This window comes from Bos indicus x Bos taurus, chromosome 6, assembly GCF_003369695.1.
Source record: "Bos indicus x Bos taurus breed Angus x Brahman F1 hybrid chromosome 6, Bos_hybrid_MaternalHap_v2.0, whole genome shotgun sequence".
Classification (NCBI taxonomy): domain Eukaryota; kingdom Metazoa; phylum Chordata; class Mammalia; order Artiodactyla; family Bovidae; genus Bos; species Bos indicus x Bos taurus.
In genome coordinates, this window is record NC_040081.1 from 93,373,483 (window position 1) to 93,390,148 (window position 16,666).

The following is a 16,666-nucleotide window of genomic DNA, read 5'->3' on the forward strand; positions in this document are numbered from 1 at the left end:
ATCATAATACAATTTGTTGCTGTTCAGTTTCTTGGTCGTGTCCAACTCTGACTAATACAATTCAGTCAGTTGCTAATTTACCCAACTTCTGAGGGAAAACACTTCTGAATATTCTACCAAATGCCCATGAAATATGAAGCTTTACACTGTGTCAGATGAGAGCAAACATTAATTCTGGCTCTGTGTGTATCCCAGGGATTGTTCTTTTTTAATGTTTCTCAATGTTTTCTCTCTGGTATTTAGAGATTTCTTATAAATCCTGAGCACTTTCGATGCCTCCTTCAGATCTCTAAATTTCTCTGTCTTCACAATTCTCTTCTCTCTGGCACTCTTCCCTACAATATCTGGCTCTCTTGACCTTTGCAAACTTACAACTTGGACATTTTCACCAAGAGCTATGTTGGAGCCATCATAGGGCTAATCTTGTTAGACTGTGTGGTAAGTCACTTCACTTACCAACTCTATGCAACCCCATGGACTGTAGCCCACCAGGCTCCTCTGTCCATGGGATTCTCCAGGCAAGAATACTGAAGTGGGTTGCCATGCCCTTCTGCAGGGGATCTTCCTGACCCAGGGATCAAAGCCGTGTCTCTTATGTCTCCTGCATTGGCAGGCAGGTTCTTTACCACAAGTGCCATCTGGAAAGTCCTCTTGTTAGCTTAGCTGATCTCTTATTGCTTGATTTCCAGTGTCTTGAGAACCACTGTTTTACTTATATGCCTCGCTTTATAGTTTTCATGCACGAAGAAAAATCTTTTCTCTGAAACTCCTTTCTGACCTGAAGTATAAATTCTGTTGAGCGATTTTCATGTTCTTATTAGCTGTTCCCATAAAGAAGGGAATGGAAACCCACTCCAGTATTCTTGCTGGGAGAATTCCATGGACAGAGGAGCCTGGAGGGCTACAGTTCATGGAGTCACAAAGAGTTGGACTGAGCTACTAACACTTTCACTTCATAGCTACTTTACAAAATGTCATCATTTTTTTGCCCATTTAAAAAATAGGGTTATTCTTTTTTTTTTTTTAGAATTTAGCTGTACTAATTCTTTTTATATTATGGAAAACTTCTAGTGCAAAAAGTTCTAATATTAATGAAGTCTAGTTTATCAAGTTTTTCTTTAATAATACTTTGTGTCCTACCTGAGAAAACCTGACTGAAAAGGTCATGAAGATTTTCCTCTATATTTTCTGTTAGAGGTTTTATAACTCTAAGTTTTATTTTTAAGTTTAAAATACATGTTAGGTTAAAATTTGTATGACATAATAGATAAGATTCACTTTTCTACCTTTTGATATTAGGCTGTTTCAGCAGTATTTGTTAAAAGGACTGTTCCTTTCTGTCAAATTACTTAGACACTGGGGTTAAAAATTAATTTGGTTATGATTCTTTTTCTAGGCTAACTAGTCTGTTTATCAATATCACTGTATTGATTCTTGATAGCTTTACCAGTTAATCTTGAAATGAGATGATATATGTCTTTCATCTTTATTCTTTTTCAAAACTGTGTTTGTGTTTTGTTTCTCTGTATTTTTATAATTTTTAGAATACATTTGTAAATTTCCACAAAGTAGGCCTGATGGAATCTTTTTTGGGATTCCATCAAATGTATAGATCAATTTGGGGAAGATTTGCATCTTAAAATACTGAATCTTTAATCCATAATCATAGTATATTTTCCACTTTAAAATTTTTCTTTACATTTTCATTAATTTCTTTCAGCAGTGTTTTTTGCTGTTGTCACTGTACAAAAATAGTTCATATATTTTCTTAAATATATCATTGATTAATAGCTTAATGCTATTATAAATTAAAAAATTTAAATAATATTTTCTAATTGTTTGCTGAAAGTATTTAGATATACACATGATTTTTGTATGCAGCCCTTCTATTTTGCAATCATTAAAATCACTTTTTAGTTCTACTAATATTTTTTTTAGATTCTGTAGGGTTGTCTAGGTTCACAGCCACAGGTAGAGACAATTTTACTTCTTCCTTTCCATTCTGCATCCTTTTTGTATTATTTTACTTTGTTTTCTTACATCTTTGCAGTGAGTAGGGTAGGGAAAGTATTAAACGGGACTAGTGAGAGAGAATATCTTCACCTTGCTTCCTATTTTAGGGAGAAAGTGCTCAATTTTTCTCTACTATAATGTTACTTACAATATTTTTAATGGGTTTCCTTTTTCAGGTTGAGGAAGTTTCTTCTATTTCTAATATGTTGGTGGTTTTTATCATGATTGTGTATAGAATTTTGCTAGATGGATTTTCTCATCTATTTGTTGCTGTTGCTAAGTTGCTTAAGATGATTGTATTATTTTTCTCTTTGATGCCCTGTGTGTGTTAGTTGCTTAGTCGTGTCTGATTCTTTGCAACCCCATGAACTGTAGCCCACTAGGCTCCTCTGTCCATGGAATTCTCCAGGCAAGAATACTGGAGTGGGTTGCCATTTCCTTCTCCAAGGGACTTTCCCGAACCAGGGATCACACTTGGGTTTCCTGCATTGTACAGAAGGCAAATTCTTTACCAAGGAAGCCCATTTAAGCACCTGCCTGCTGAGGCAGGAGACATGGGTTTGATACCTGGTCTGGGAAGGTTCCGTATGCCTCAGAGCAACTAAGCCAGAGCTACTGAGCCCTCTTGTCTAAAGTTTGTGCTCGGAAATTGAAACTGTAATCAGAAATCTTCCAGCAAACAAAAGCCCAGGTCCAGACGGCTTCACAGCTGAATTCTGCCAAAAATTTAGAGAAGAGCTAACACCTATCCTACTCAAACTCTTCCAGAAAATTGCAGAGGAAGGTAAACTTCCAAACTCATTCTATGAGGCCACCATCACCCTAATACCAAAAACTGACAAAGATCCCACAAAAAAAGAAAACTACAGGCCAATATCACTGATGAACATAGATGCAAAAATCCTTAACAAAATTCTAGCAATCAGAATCCAACTACACATTAAAAAGATCATACACCATGATCAAGTGGGCTTTCTCCCAGGGATGCAAGGATTCTTTAATATCTGCAAATCAATCAATGTAATACACCACATTAACAGATTGAAAAATAAAAACCATATGATTATCTCAATAGATGCAGAGAAAGCCTTTGACAAAATTCAACATCCATTTATGATAAAAACTCTCCAGAAAGCAGGAATAGAAGGAACATACCTCAACATAATAAAAGCTATATATGACAAACCCACAGCAAACATTATCCTCAATGGTGAAAAATTGAAAGCATTTCCTCTAAAGTCAGGAACAAGACAAGGGTGCCCACTTTCACCATTACTATTCAACATAGTTTTGGAAGTTTTGGCCACAGCAATCAGAGCAGAAAAAGAAATAAAAGGAATCCAAATTGGAAAAGAAGAAGTAAAACTCTCACTGTTTGCAGATGACATGATCCTCTACATAGAAAACCCTAAAGACTCCACCAGAAAATTACTAGAACTAATCAATGAATATAGTAAAGTTGCAGGATATAAAATCAACACACAGAAATCCCTTGCATTCCTATACACTAATAATGAGAAAATAGAAAGAGAAATTAAGGAAACAATTCCATTCACCACTGCAATGAAAAGAATAAAATACTTAGGAATATATCTACCTAAATAAACTAAAGACCTATATATAGAAAACTATAAAACACTGGTGAAAGAAATCCAAGAGGACACTAATAGATGGAGAAATATACCATGTTCATGGATTGGAAGAATCAGTATAGTGAAAATGAGTATACTACCCAAAGCAATTTATAGATTCAATGCAATCCCTATCAAGCTACCAACAGTATTCTTCACAGAGCTAGAACAAATAATTTCACAATTTGTATGGAAATACAAAAAATCTCGAATAGCCAAAGCGATCTTGAGAAAGAAGAATGGAACTGGAGGAATCAACCTGCCTGACTTCAGGCTCTACTACAAAGCCACAGTCATCAAGACAGTATGGTACTGGCACAAAGACAGAAATATAGATCAATGGAACAAAATAGAAAGCCCAGAGATAAATCCATACACATATGGACACCTTATCTTTGACAAAGGAGGCAAGAATATACAATGGATTAAAGACAATCTCTTTAACAAGTGGTGCTGGGAAATCTGGTCAACCACTTGTAAAAGAATGAAACTAGAATACTTTTTAACACCATACACAAAAATAAACTCAAAATGGATTAAAGATCTCAACGTAAGACCAGAAACTATAAAACTCCTAGAGGAGAACAAAGGCAAAACACTCTCCGACATACATCACAGCAGGATCCTCTATGACCCACCTCCCAGAATATTGGAAATAAAAGCAAAAATAAACAAATGGGACCTAATCAAACTTAAAATCTTCTGCACAACAAAGGAAATTATAAGCAAGGTGAAAAGACAGCCTTCAGAATGGGAGAAAATAATAGCAAATGAAGCAACTGACAACTAATCTCAAAAATATACAAGCGACTCCTACAGCTCAATTCCAGAAAAATAAATGACCCAATCAAAAAACGGGCCAAGGAACTAAATAGACATTTCTCCAAAGAAGACATACAGATGGCTAACAAACACATGAAAAGATGCTCAACATCACTCATTATCAGAGAAATGCAAATCAAAACCACTATGAGGTACCATTTCATGCCAGTCAGAATGGCTGCGATCCAAAAGTCTACAAGCAATAAATGCTGGAGAGGGTGTGGAGAAAAGGGAACCCTCTTACACTGTTGGTGGGAATGCAAACTAGTACAGCCACTATGGAGAACAGTGTGGAGATTCCTTAAAAAACTGGAAATAGAACTGCCTTATGATCCAGCAATCCCACTGCTGGGCATACACACCGAGGAAACCAGAATTGAAAGAGACACATGTACCCCAATGTTCATCGCAGCACTGTTTATAATAGCCAGGACATGGAAGCAACCTAGATGTCCATCATCAGATGAATGGATATGTGGTACATATATACAATGGAGTATTACTCATCCATTAAAAAGAATACATTTGAATCAGTTCTAATGAGGTGGATGAAACTGGAGCCAATTATACAGAGTAAAGTAAGCCAGAAAGAAAAACACCAATACAGTATACTAATGCATATATATGGAATTTAGAAAGATGGTAACAATAACCCTGTATACGAGACAGCAAAAGAGACACTGATGTATAGAACAGTCTTTTGGACTCTGTGGTAGAGGGAGAGGGGGGGATGATTTGGGAGAATGGCATTGAAATATGTATAATATCATGTATGAAACGAGTTGCCAGTCCAGGTTCAATGCACGATACTGGATGCTTGGGGCTGGTACACTGGGATGACCCAGAGGGATGGTATGGGGAGGGAGGAGGGAGGAGGGTTCAGGATGGGGAACACATGTATACCTATGGTGGATTCATTTTGATATATGGCAAAACCAATACAATATTGAAAAGTTAAAAAAAAATAAAAAATAAAGTCTGTGCTCCTATTACCTTAGTTTTGTTAAGCAAATTGATTAATTTTCAGATGTTAAACCAACTATACATTCTTTGGATAAACCCTATTTGGTCATTATAAATTAACTTTTTCAATGTTGCTGGATTTCATTTGTTAATTTTATATTATTATTATTATTTTTTGTATCTATGTTCATGAGAGTTACTACTCTGAGGTGTCCTGTTTTTGTAATATCTTTCTCTGGTTTGGGATTAAGGTAATGCTGGCCATTTACAATGAGTTTGGAAGTGTCCCCTTCTTTATTTTCCAGAATATTTTCTGTGACATTGGAATTATTTCTTCCTTAATTGTTTGCCAGATTTCAACTAGTAAAACTTTTGGGCTTGTAGTTTTCTCTGTGAGGAAATTTTTATTTACAATTTTAAGTTCCATCCTAGATGTAGGGCTGTTCTGTGTTAGTAATGTAATTTCTCTCTTTCAAGTAATTTGTTCTTTCCAAATAAATGGTTGAATTCACCTGTTTGTTCCCTCTCCTTGTTTAATCTAATTAGAGGTTTTTCACTTTTTTTTGAGAACCGGCTTTTGTTTTCTATTTTTTGTCTATTGTTTTTCACTTATATGTTGATTGATTTAACATAGCAGTATTATTTCCTTTTTTCCCCTAAATTTTTATAGTTAATATTCTGTTTGAGTGTTTTCTTTTTAAGGTGGAGCTGCAAATAGTTTAATTTAGGCTCTTTGTTTTCAACATAAGCATTTAAGTCAAACCAACAAATTTCCTTTAACCACAGTTTTAGTTGCAGTTCACAAAGTTTGATGTGTCTTATAATTAGTTTTATCAGGTCAAATAGTTTTTAATTTTGGAGAAGACAATGGCATCCCACTCCAGTACTCTTGCCTGGAAACTCCCATGGATGGAGGAGCCTGGTAGGCTGCAGTCCATGGGGTCGCTACGAGTTGGACTTGACTGAGTGACTTCACTTTCACTTTTCACTTTCATGCATTGGAGAAGGAAATGGCAACCCACTCCAGTGTTCTTGCCTGGAGAATCCCAGGGACAGAGGAGCCTAGTGGGCTGCTGTCTATGAGGTTGCACAGAGTCGGACACAACTGAAGCGACTTAGCAGCAATAGCAGCAGTTTTTAATTTTACCTTTTGCTTTCTTATTTGGTCCATGGGGTTTTCAGAAAAGTATTTTTAAGTTTCCAAATATTTGGGCATTTCCTGGTATTTTTAATTGACTTCTAATTTAATATCACGACTTTTTTTTTGTAATGAGCTGTTTATATATTTTGGAGATTAATCCCTTGTTGGTTGCATCATTTACAAATATTTTCTCACATTCTGTAGGTTATCTTTTCATTTTGTTTATGATTTACTTTGCAGTGCAAAAGCTTTATTAGGTCCCATTTGTTAATTTTCGTTTTTATTTACATTACTCTAGGAGATACTCTTGCCTGGAAGATCCCATGGATGGAGGAACCTGGTGGGCTGCAGTCCATGGGGTCGCTAAGAGTCGGGCACGACTGAGCGACTTCACTTTCACTTTTCACTTTGATGCATTGGAGAAGGAAATGGCAACCCACTCTAGTGTTCTTGCCTGGAGAATCCCAGGGATGGGGAAGCCTGATGGGCTGCCATCTATGGGGTCGCACAGAGTTGGACACTACTGAAGCGACTTAGCAGCAGCAGCAGCAGCAGCAGGGGATGGATCCAAAAAGATATTGCTGTGCTTTATGTCAAAGAGTGTACTGCCTATGTTTTCCCCTAGGAATTTTATAGTATCCCCAGTCTTACATTTAGGTTTTTAATCAATTTTGAATTTATTTTTGTGTGTTGTGTCAGGGAATGTTATAATTTCATTTTTTACATGTAGCTGTCCAGCTTTCCCAGCACTACATATTGAAAAGACTGTCTTTTTCCCATTGTATATTCTTGCCTCTTTTGTCATACATTAATAGACCATAACCCTGTGGGTTTATTTCTGGCCTTTTTATCCTTTTCACTTGTTTATATCTCTATTTTTGTGCCAGTACCATAGTGTTTTAATTACTGTAGCTTTGTGTTATAGGCTAAAGTCAAGAAACCTGTTTGCTCCAGCTTTATGGGGAACACATGTATACCTGTGGTGGATTCATTTTGATATTTGGCAAAACTAATACAATTATGTAAAGTTTAAAAATAAAATAAAATTAATTAAAAAAAAAAAGATTGCTTTGGCTATTTGGGGTCTTTTGTGTTTCCAAATAAGTTGGAAAGGGTGTGGAGAAAAAAGAACATCCTCCTACATTGTTGGTGGGAACATAAATTGGTACAGCCACTATGAAAAACAGTATGGAGTTTCCTTAAAAAACTAAAATTAGAGCTACCACATGATCTAAAATCCCATTCTTGGGCATATATCTGGGGGAAAATATAATTCAAAAAATCCATGCACCCCAGTGTTCACTGCAGCACTATTTACAGTGGCCAAGACATGGAAGTAACCTAAATGCTCATTGACAGATGAATGGATAAAGAAGTAGAATATATATACCATGGGATATTATCTAGCCATAAAAAAGAATGAAGTAATGCCATTTGCAGCAACATTCAGAGACCTAGAGAACATCACTTACTAAGTGAAGTAAGCCAGAGAGAGAAAGACAAAATCATATGCTATTGCTTTTATATGGAATCTAAAAAGAGTGATAAAATGAACTTATATACAAAACAGAGATTGACCCACAGACACAAAACAGACTTATGGTTAGCAAAAGGAAAGAGAGGGGGTAGGGATAAATTGTGAATTTGGGATTACACATTACTATATATAAAATAACCAACATGGACCAAGGTGAAAGTGAAATCGCTCAGTTGTGTCCAAATCTTTGCAACCCCATGGACTGTAGCCTAACAGGCTCCTCTGTCCATGGGATTTTCCAGGCAAGAATACTGGAGTGGGTTGCCATTTCCTTCTCCAGGAGATCTTCCCAACCCAGGGATTGAACCCAGGTCTCCCACGTTGTAGGCAGATGCTTTACTATCTGAGCCACCAGGGAAGTCCTGGACCAAGGTACTATATAGTAAAAGGGACTATACTCAATATTTTATAATAACCTATAAAGGAAAAATATCTGAAACAGAATAGATATATGTATATGTACAACTGAATTACTTTGTTGTACACCTGAAACTGAGAGTTTTGTAAGTCAACTATACTTCAATCCAAAAAAGTGCCATTATGATCAGACTACAAACTCTGTATGACTTCAGTCCTTTTAATTATTCAGGTACACTTTGTTGGAATGAGTATTCTGTAATATCAGATATGTCAAGTTGGTTGATTGTGTTATTCAAGTCATATTTACTCTCACTTTTTGTGTCTATGTTTTCCACCAATTTACTGAAGTGTTGAAATCTTCAATTGTTATTGTGGATTTGTTTCAAGTTCTTTTAGCTTTTGTTTTAAATATTTTGAAAAACTGTTGTTTAGAATATTCACATTTAGTATTGCTCCTTCTTCTTGGCTAATTGAACTTCTGTCATTCTGAAATGTTGATTCTGTCATATCCTTTTCCTGGAATGTACTTTTCCTGATACTGATATAGCTGCTTCAGTTTTCTCTTAATTAATGTGTGCATGCATGTTTTTTGTTTTTCTGTCCTTGTCCTTTTTTTTTTTTTGTCCTTGTTCTTTTACTCCATGTCTTTGTAAATTCATTTATTGATGAATAGTGTATGGTTTAGTCATGATTTTTTGTTCAGTTTGAGAAAAAAATTTGGAAATTTTAGGCAGTTTGTGTGTAGTATAATTATTAACATCATTGGAGGTTAGCTTTTCCATTATCTTATTTGTTTTCTTTTTGTCCTATTCTCTTTTCCTCTTTGCTATTTTCCTGTTTCCATTTGAATTAGTTTGACTATTTTGTAATGTTTGTTCTTATATATATTTTTGTATTATTAGCAATCTTTATTTTATTTCACTTAGGTGTACATTGTTAACCTTATTATAACCTACCTTCAAATAATAGTATACCACTTTATGCACATTATAATAATCTTAGAGCTATATACTTCCATTTCCCTCCTCCTTTTTATATTATTGTGCTATTTTCTTCCATATTGCAAATCTAAAAATACTATTATCAAAATATTTACTTATTTCTTAGAGTTTAAAAATGGATAAAATATTTTTTTAGACTTAACATGTATTTTCCATATTGGCATGCATAAATGTCTTTGGGTACGTTGAATTTTCTATGTGCTTTTATTTTCCTCTAGCTGAAGAATTACTTTGACATTTCTTTAATGGACGCCTGATCCAACAAAATTCTCTGAGGTTTGGCTTTTCCCAAAATATATTTATTTTTCTTTCTTTGTTGTGTTTTATTTATTTATTTTTACTGAGGTATGGTTGATGTACAATATTATATGTTACAAGTGTACTATATAGAAATTCATAGTTTTTAAAGGTTTTATTACATTTATAGCTATTATAAAATATTGGCTGTATTCCCTCTATTGTACAATGTGTCCTTGTAGCTGACTTTTTTAATGATGTTTTCAGATATAGAATTCTAGCTTTACCATTTTTTTTTCTTTTAGCACTTTAAAAATGTCATTGCATTGTATTTTGAACTGCATTGTTCTTTATATTTGAAGTTATTCTTATCTTTGTTCCCCTGTTTTATGTACCATGTCTTTTTTTGGGGGGCTGCATTTACAATTTTCTCTTTAATATTAGTTTTCAACATTTTAATTACGATATGCCTTGGTATTGTTTAATTTGTTTACTATGCTTGTGTTTAATTGACTGTTAGAGTGAAAGGTTTATAATTTTAATCAAATTTTTAAAAATTCTGACATTATTTCTTCAAATATTTATCCACCCTTCCTGATGGTTGCTAGATTAGATCCAAAGGAATATCAAAGATATATTGTGATACATTATTTACTTTGAGAAATGATAAATAGGAAAACAACTCCAATTTTAATATGCTTTATAATTTTGCAAGTTGCTTTTATCTACATTTAATGTATCATTCAAACAATTATGAAAATTAGTTTACTTATTCTATTATCTCATTGTGTTATTGAAGGTGATGGAAACAAAGAAAATATAAAGAACATATGTATAATATGTTGTAATAAGTGATTGTATTGGAGGCTTGCATCCTTCACTATGGGAAAGCCAAAAAAAAAAAGAAATCTTACTACCCTGCGTTGGGATGGCTAGGAGACAAAAATGGTGACATTTCAGCTGGGTATTAAAGAATGACTGTAAGTGTACTAGTTGGAGAAAAATGGAAGAGAAATATGTTCTATTGAGGAAAGAATACTTGAAAAGGCTTGGAGACTTAAACAAACCTTGTTCTTTGAATTGTGATGAGCCATTTGTTATGACAGAAGCTGGAGCACAAGAGTTTGTGAGAAAAGAGGTATTAAACAAACAGGTTGATTCCTGAGTGCTATATTAGCAAACTTGGGTTTTTAAATAAAGGTAGTATATTGTGTTCCCTTTTTATGGTGATTTGTTTTATAATGATGTCAAGGGTGTGGTGATTTAACCAAAACAGAAAGTAAGAATGAACTTCTTTTAAGTAACTTTGCTACTGAAGTAGTCACAGTTCTTTTTTGCTCCCAGTTTTCCAAATCTGTCTCAGTATTATACAAACAAAGAACTATATAGTAGGCTTTTATTTGCATTACTTTTACTGTCCCCTGTTAGAAACTGTGACAGATAAGCTAGAAAACTGCCTTCCTTTCACTCACATGAGACAGAACCCTTTCCTGATCTTTTAAATTTGGGATGTTTGCAATGTTGGTGACTTCTTTTAGTTCAGTGATTGAACTGACTAAGCTAGGAAGGAAATATCTGAAACTGACATGGACCTTTGCCAGAAGATTAGCTAGGGAAATGTTAGATTTCCAAAATTTAGTCTCTATCCCTTTAAAACAGATAATTTACAGGAGAATAAAAAAATCTTGAAAATTAATGGCAATTTTGAAATAGAATATTTTGTCAAAATCAAATTCATTTCATTAAATGCTTGAGAAGAATGCAACGAGTAAATGAGGTATGAATAACTGTAAGACGGGACAATTACCACCTCAGAAACAATATATTTGTAAAGTTAATTCTTCTCGAACATGAACAATCCCCTTACACTTGACCCCTTTCTATTGCCTCTTCCATGCTTGAACTCTCCTTGAACTTTGAAGATCCATCTTGAGAGTATGATACGGCCATCTCTTTTGCATCTGGTTATTTTAGCTCCAATTTGCAGCCCTAAAATGGCAATTATGGTGATATATTGCTCAAGTCACCCGACATGGATTAGTATCGGGATCAGCACATTTATGCACAGGAGTAGTGAATGGAGACTGCAGCTATGATTTTAAATGACTTGATTAATTCTGAAACAACATTTCAGAGTCCATTAGGTCCAGCAGGTGTTGGGGTGCAGACTGCTTTTTCCTAAGCAGCATATTCGATTAAAGTGCCAAAGTATTTTGGATTCAAACATTGTATTTCCCAGAACAGTTTCCTTTCACTCTGTTAAATCCCCTTAACAATCAGCACTCCTGAAAGAGATCCTCTCCCCATTCTGCCTCTACCCAAGTTCTCTTGTGTCAGTTAGTGACCTGCCAGCTCTGTTTGAGCAACTTGAACAATGTGTTCTGTTCTTGTTCAAGAGGGCATTTACATGACAGAACTGCTGCTAAAAGCTCCTGCTGACTCAGGTCAAAATAAGGCCAATTGTGCTGTTTATCCTAAGGGCCATTTCATCAGCAACTCATGTCAAGGTTAGCAATGTGTCTGGTTAATGCCTTGATTCAGTGCTTTCTTTTACTACTAAAAATACATGTATATGACTTTACACATCTCCCTTCTGCCCTCCACCCCTTCTGGATGTCACTGCTTTAATAAAAAACATGTAGGGCTGGGTTTTTCATTTAAGTTCTTTGGGATTTCAAATTCCTAGATTCTTTGTTGATTTTTATGGATTCTAAGGTATCTTTCTTAGAAAAATTCTGACAATGGGCTTTTCATGCTTCATTACTTCCAATTCTTTTCTTTACAGCATAGAGAACATTTCAATGGGTCCATGATACAACAGTTGTAGAATAATCTCGAAATGTGGCACAATGATTTGTTCTGTCGTCTGTTCTCCTAGCACAATGTACTTGTCTCTGCTAAGCACATATCAACATGAATTCTAACTATTTGTGTATTACTACATCTGTCCTCCTTAGGAGTTACAACTTGTTCTTTTATTTTTGTGCTAATTGCATATCTATCCATCCTTTAACCCACCCATCCATCTATCCATTCATTCATCTATCCTAACACATTCAGAGCCTTCCATTATTACTAATTGTTGGTGGTGTTCTTTGCTAAACCATGTGCTAGATACTCAATAAATATTTTTAATTACTTTGAATGAGTATGTTTTCAGAAGCCAAACAAAGATCAAATCATAGTGTTTTAGTCACCTGCAATTAATACTGCCATTGTAAGTAAGGATATAATAAATACACAAAAATCGTTTAGCAGTATGAGGCAGGACAATTGGATACTAGTATTAGCTTTTTTACTACTGGTTGAGTAACTTCAAGAAGTCACATAATCTCTCTGTAAATTTTTTTATCTTTAATATGTATATAAAACTGTTTGCCCTACTCAACTTATGGTGCTACTGAAAGGGCAGAATAGAATATAAGTGAAGATATTTTAAAGCTATCCAAAAATACTATTTAATATGATGATTAAGTATACGATTATGTTTTAGATGTGGTATGCCTGGGAATAATATCTCCCATAGCAAGAGAAATAGTGTTCATTATGAGGCTAGCATAAATAAACCGATAAAACTATTCTACTGTCCAAACCCCCAAATTATAAATTTATATATACACATTTAATATACTGGTCAATACAAATTTCCTTCGTAAGAAATGGATACCAAGTTTAGCTATCGCAGTTCAAATTTTTCTTTTACACTAAAAGGAACAATATAAAAACTGAATACACATTATTTTAACTTTGAAAACTTAGAGGGTGAGTTATCTAATAATTTTCCATATTGGCTTTAAAATCATTTTAATTTCAAAGGATAGCTTATAATTATAGTTGTATAATTTATATATAAATTAAAAAATGCATGAGCTTTAAATACATGAGCTTAAAAATGGAGACTTTTCCTCTTCTGCTATCTCTTTCTTCTTGCACATATTGAAACAACTATAAGATAGGACATAGGAGCCAGACAAATAGAAATACTTATTACTTCTAACAGCTGAATTAGTGAATATTACTTTAGATTTATGGCTGGAGAGGGCTTGCTAATATATCATTTGATTATAACCTTTCTTCTCTCCTCCGAACTATAGGCTCCTCCTTGCAGAGATAGGTCTTGAACTGCTAAACTCTCATGTGGGAGAAGAGGTTCAAAAGCTTGCACCCTGTAGTCAAGCAGGATCTGAAAGAGGGACCCAGAAGATGCTGAGTTGAATGGACTTCATTACTTCTCTCCAATTTATCAATTAGATCAGTCATTCTTCCATTGGAAGAGTGAGTTGAGGGAGAGCCTGAGTATCTCTTCCATGGTTTGCCCTGGGGAATAAAGTGAAAATTTCTTTTTTCAGATGGAAACAAGAGAAACAGTAGTAAGTGTCCTCCATAAATCATTATTGTCTGTTACCCTCTGAGCAAACTCCAGCTTCATAGCAGAACTCAGGCCATGCCAAGGGGACTGTCAACATCTCCTGGACTCTGAGAAAAATAAAGGCCTTGCCCTTTTGTTGTTGTTGTTGTTCAGTCTGTAAGTGTGTCTGACTCTTTTGAGACCTCATGGTGTAGCCCACAAGGCTCCTCTGTCTATGGAATTTCCCAGGCAAGAATACTGGAGTGGGTTGCCTTTCCTTCTCCAGGGGACCTTCCTGACCCAGGGATCGAACCCAAGTCTCCTGCACTGGCAGGAGGATTCTTTACCACTGAGCCATCTGGGAAGACCCTTGCTTTTTTGTGAAAGTGAAAGTGAACTCGCTCAGTCGTGTCTGACTCTTTGCAACCGCATGGACTGTAGCCCGTCCCTGCCATACCTTTACTTTTAAAAAATCTAGCCAAGAGTTTAGTCCTCTTGTTTAAAAATAAAAGAAAAAATTTTCCCTAATGTAAACTAGTCTATCTTTCACTTCAGAAAGTTGGACTTGTTAGTTGCTAAGGCTTCTTTTTATTGAAAATATTTAGAGACTCAATGATACAACATTCATTCAGGGAAATCATGAAATTGCTCAAAAACTGATTTTACACTTTTCAGTCAGGCTTTCTTCTTCTTTCATTCTGAAGAACTAAGGTTGTTGATTTTAAATGGTAGATGATCAGATACTTCAAATCTTTTAATAGAAGTCAATAGCAAATCAGTCAATTAATGTTGAATGAAAACTATCAAAAGATAATTTCAGCGCATTATATTTTATAAATGTCATTATTTCACTGTTTTACTTTTTCAGGCAACACTTTCTTGGGCGTGGGAAAAAGTCAATTGAATTTCACATATCTTTGTTGACCATCTATTGTGTGCAAGGCGTAGTGCCAAATGCTATGGAAAATACAAAAACAAGATATAAAAATTATAAAATATGATTCCTATCTATATATAAAAGCAATTTCACCTACAAGCATTTATATCCTAGTAAAAATATACTGAAAAAATCCCAATAGTGCAGGCCAAGGACATTATAATATGGTCTGAAGTAAAATAGAACAAACCCAGAGCTGCCTCTGGGTTTTTTTATATAATGAAGATTTTATAATTTTCATTAAAAAATCAATGAAAAAGAGACCGTAATACTAAAGGCATGTATTTTAGTGAGAGGTATATTTGAACAGACGGGACCCACAGAATCCAAAAGAGTATTGTAATCATACAGTTGTACAATAGCACAAAACTCTAAGTGCCTGAGACGGAGCTTTGAATAGCTCAGTGAGTCTTTCGTTTGAATAGATGGTTTGGGCAGAAGCTTCTCAGGCTTTGGAAGAGTGTGGAGGAAAGAGGAGAATATAATATTAAAATCTTACCCCTGAGCTTTAAGATGAGAACAGCGGACTTCTCTCATCCAAAATGCGTTGAGATTATCAAACTATTTTAAACAGCCAAGAAACTGTAATTTAAACCCAGACACCTTAATGGCATGAGGAGTTTCCATAGAATCACTTTATAGAAGAGTACTCTCATGTCTTGACATTTCTTCAAGTTTCTTTAAGCAAAATTAGTTAATGTTCATAAATTAAGATTCATATCATCTTACTGATTATGAGAGATGAATACCCTACTGAAAAGAACAAATAAGACTGAAGTCTGCCTTAAAGATGACACTAAGTTCAGTTCAGTTCAGTCACTCAGTCCTGTCCGACTCTTTGTGACCCCATGAACAGCAGCACACTAGGCCTCCCTGTCCATCACCAACTCCTGGAGTCCATCCAGACTCCTGTCCATTGAGTTGATGATGCCATCTAACCATCTCATCCTCTGTTGTCCCATTCTCCTCCTGCCTTCAATCTTTCCCAGCATCAGGGTCTTTTCCAATGAGTCAGTTCTTCACATCAGGTGGCCAATGTATTGGAGTTTCAGCTTCAACATCAGTCCTCCCAATGAATATTCAAGACTGATTTCCTTTAGGATGGATTGGTTGGATCTCCTTGCAGTCCAAGGGACTCAAGCGTCTTCTTAAGAGTCTTCTCCAACACCACAGTTCAAAAGCATCAATTCTCTGGAGCTCAGCTTTCTTTATAGTCCAGCTCTCACATTCATACATGACTATTGGAAAAACCATAGCCTTGACTAGACAGACCTTTGTTGGCAAAATAATGTCTCTGCTTTTTAATATGCTGTCTAGGTTGGTCATGGCACTAAAGGAGTAAATAATTGCTTGTTAAGGTTTTTATTTGTTAGCTTACTTCACAAACTTTCTTAGTTTCCACCTCATCATAGAAGTACAGAATTCTTAAAGTTTGAAGTATTTTTAAAGGTCATCTAAGAATAACTTCTCACCCATTTCAATGTCTCTTAAAATGTCTCTCATAGATGTGTATAGCAAGTACATACCTCCTGAGCAAGCCATAGTTTGGTAGTTTTAGTGATTCAAAGTTTTTAAATTTTAGGTTGAAACAAAATCTCTTACTTGACAACCTTCACCCATTAATCCCATTTCTGACCTTCAGATAAACATAGAAAAAAATCTATATCCCCATCTGA